The following is a 3,223-nucleotide window of genomic DNA, read 5'->3' on the forward strand; positions in this document are numbered from 1 at the left end:
GCAGCACCTAGCTTTGTATCTAATCTATTATCGTATGCGCTCCAGGGTTTCTTTTGCTTAGGGAATCCCCTCGGATAAATCAGATATAGACTCAAAAAAAGATGGTGGGCCCAAGGCAGCACTGTGTATTTGGAAGATCTGACGCATGACGGTGTCAACCTACCTTCTTGGTGGACTCGGAGCGGGCTCAGTCCATGCGGTAAGTCATGAGGGGGTGACACCATGAGTTACCAGCACCGGGTGACACCAACCCTAGTGACGCCACTGGCCTAGAGGCTATGCCAGGGCCACAGTTATTATGTGATTGTGCAGCCACAGCGATTTTTACATTATAAAAGATTTGCTGTATTTGCCACATCGTCCATAATTTGCTGCATAAACAGCTCAAATTGAAAAATTAAGTAATAGTTCAAAAAAGATGCCGCTTTACATGGCATGAATTGTTTTTTTCTTGCCATATAATTCACTCAATACTTACGTATATTTTTGCCCTCCCATGCCGCATAATTCTAATGGCTTGGGCTATGTCCTACCACTTGTATAATGTTTTTATTAAGAATCCATTCCTGGGAGGTAGGAAGCATTGTACACTTGTGCGGCGGGAAACATGCTGCGTTTCTGCTAAGAAATGAGATGTGAATGAGAGACTAAGTGAGGATCTTTAGAAGTGCATCAATGTTTGTATGGCTAAGTAGCTGCAGTGACACCTTAAGAAATGAGATGTCCAAAATGCTGTGGTTTTGGGCGTGATGTATTTTAAAATTTTGTTCAAGCATCTACCATTTAGGAAATTATCGGCCTTTGTGTTATTATGCTAAAAAAGTGTTTTCGCCAGTTACAAAATACTCCATATATGGCACTGTATCAGACCTGCCACCTTAAAAAAAAAAGCTTTTGCACTGCAATAGGTCTCGCATTTTCAAAACTCTAACCTATTGGTATTATAAACATTTTTAAATGCAGTAAAAGGCAATGTCATTTACAATGGAATAGCTCAAAATGTCACAAATGCCAGACCTATTGTATTGCAATCAGCATTATTTCACTCAGCGCCACACACTTCCATACCACACAATTCAATTCTACACATTTCAATTACACATCACATTTTTCAAATCAACAGCACAATTGCACAGCACACCATATACATCCAATCCACACCACAGAATTTCGCATCATGCCACATAATTCAACAGCACACTGCATAATTAAACTCCACAAAATAGCACTCCACCACACAAAATGACATTCCACATAATTACACTCTGATACATAATCCAAAACACAAGGGTAAAAGACATTCTCATTTACAACGCCAATATCTCTAACTCTCACATATGCGAGACCAATTTGCATTGCAAATGCTTGTTTCAAATGTTGCCACAAATTTGCAGATGATTCGTGTCAATTTTTATTTTAAACACACAGTCTCCTGTGCTTGTTTTTTTTAATTTCCCCCGGGTTGGCCAGGTCTTGGGGCGGAACAATATATTTACAACAATATATATTTATTTGTAGGAAGGGGGCATGTGGCCCTCCTCCCAGGGCAATTTCGGGCACAGGGATACCATCAGTGTAATAATAGGAAATGGGGGTTTGAAGACTATTTGAAGTCTCTTCCCTTTTGACACATACTCCCAACCAGATGTAAATGACAAAAGATGCTGGTAATGGCCCATTACAGAGTGGCTTCCTGCTGATCATTTGTTTTCAGTTTATAGCAAAGCACAGTCATCAGCAGGATACTTCTTACAACCAGCGCCTGGTGCCCCGTCTGGGATCAGTTAAGGCTCTCTAGGGGGGCCCACACCTCAGTGTAAATACCCTTTCCTGTACCCAAAGGGGTATGTAATCAAATAGATTACAGGCACACTTTTGCAGTTTGTCCTTTGCTCCCACATGGTTTTCAGGGACTAGTCTATTTCTTTTGTACTTCCTTTAAGGCAGAATACCCCACAAGTACTACATAGAAAATGATCAGTAAGCGTAGATAGGGGCTACATAGTTGCAGTACTATATTTGAAATTTGTGGTCTTGCGTGGATCAAGTTATCCCTCAAACTCTTGCCATTTTCAAATAAACACAAGGGTGTTTCATAAAAATGTCCTTCCACTTTTTAGGATGTCACAATGTTTATCAATGCTCTTTTTCAGCTCATTCGACATGGTTTATTTAAATGGTGACACATTTTATGTGTAGCAATTTCCTAAGTATTCTCTTAAAGGGAATGCCTATTGATATTACTATCTGTTTTTCTGCATGTATGCAAATGTTTTTGGGGTATTTTAGTTTTGCTGCTTCGGTATTTACTAATTATTGCTATTTCAGAGCAGTGCAGAGGTATTGTCAATACAGACGATTTTCCAGTAGAGCCTTTGGGGTGAGAACTCCTATCACTGGCTTTCGGTAGACTTCACTAGTTTCCCCTTGTTTTGCCTTAATCAGTAGAACTGGAAATGGCATCTTCTCTTTACTTATCGACATAGTAAAATTTAGATAGGGATTTTGCTGGGTTAACCATCCTAGGATGTTTTTTTTTTATCCTTGTTACCACTCCCAATGACTAGGATGTCATCAATATAACCATGAATTAGTACCATGTTATGTGAAAAAGGAAGAATTGTGGCGTAAATATTCTCTGCTTCATTCTCTGCTTGAATATAAACACTCCAGACTTGAGGCAATTGTTGTGCACACTGAAGTTCTACCCACTTTGTGGTATATATTTTTCTCGAACATGAAGATTTTGGTGAGAACAAACTCTGGCAATGTCTTAACCAGGTAGGTGGGATTTTTATAAGGCCAAGCCTAGTTGTTTTGTGGACATGTATGTGGCATCCATGCATGTGATGCTCAGCACGTTTGTCCATTGCCCAAGTCTGGCATATTTACATGTATGCCTATTTGAAACAGAAGATTTGGGCCAAAATCTGGGAAAACATGCAATACATGTTGGATATTTTTCTCCTACCTGCTGTACCCATAGCTTTTGGTCATGCCCTTCGTGTTCCTAAGTATGATCTCGGCAGAAAGCCATGACTTATGCCTGTTAGCTACGCCTGAAATATGACAAAGGATATCCTGTAACACGCCTCGCAATTTCCAAGTGCAGAGTACTGTCAAACTAGCACACTATGTGCAGGAAGCATGCCCACTTTACTCGAAGTGTGTACCTTCTTGAATGTGTGTAAAGAACTTTGCCTTTGAACCTGCATTGTGCCTT

This window comes from Lissotriton vulgaris, unplaced genomic scaffold (genome assembly GCF_964263255.1).
Source record: "Lissotriton vulgaris unplaced genomic scaffold, aLisVul1.2 SCAFFOLD_1991, whole genome shotgun sequence".
Taxonomy (NCBI): Eukaryota; Metazoa; Chordata; class Amphibia; order Caudata; family Salamandridae; genus Lissotriton; species Lissotriton vulgaris.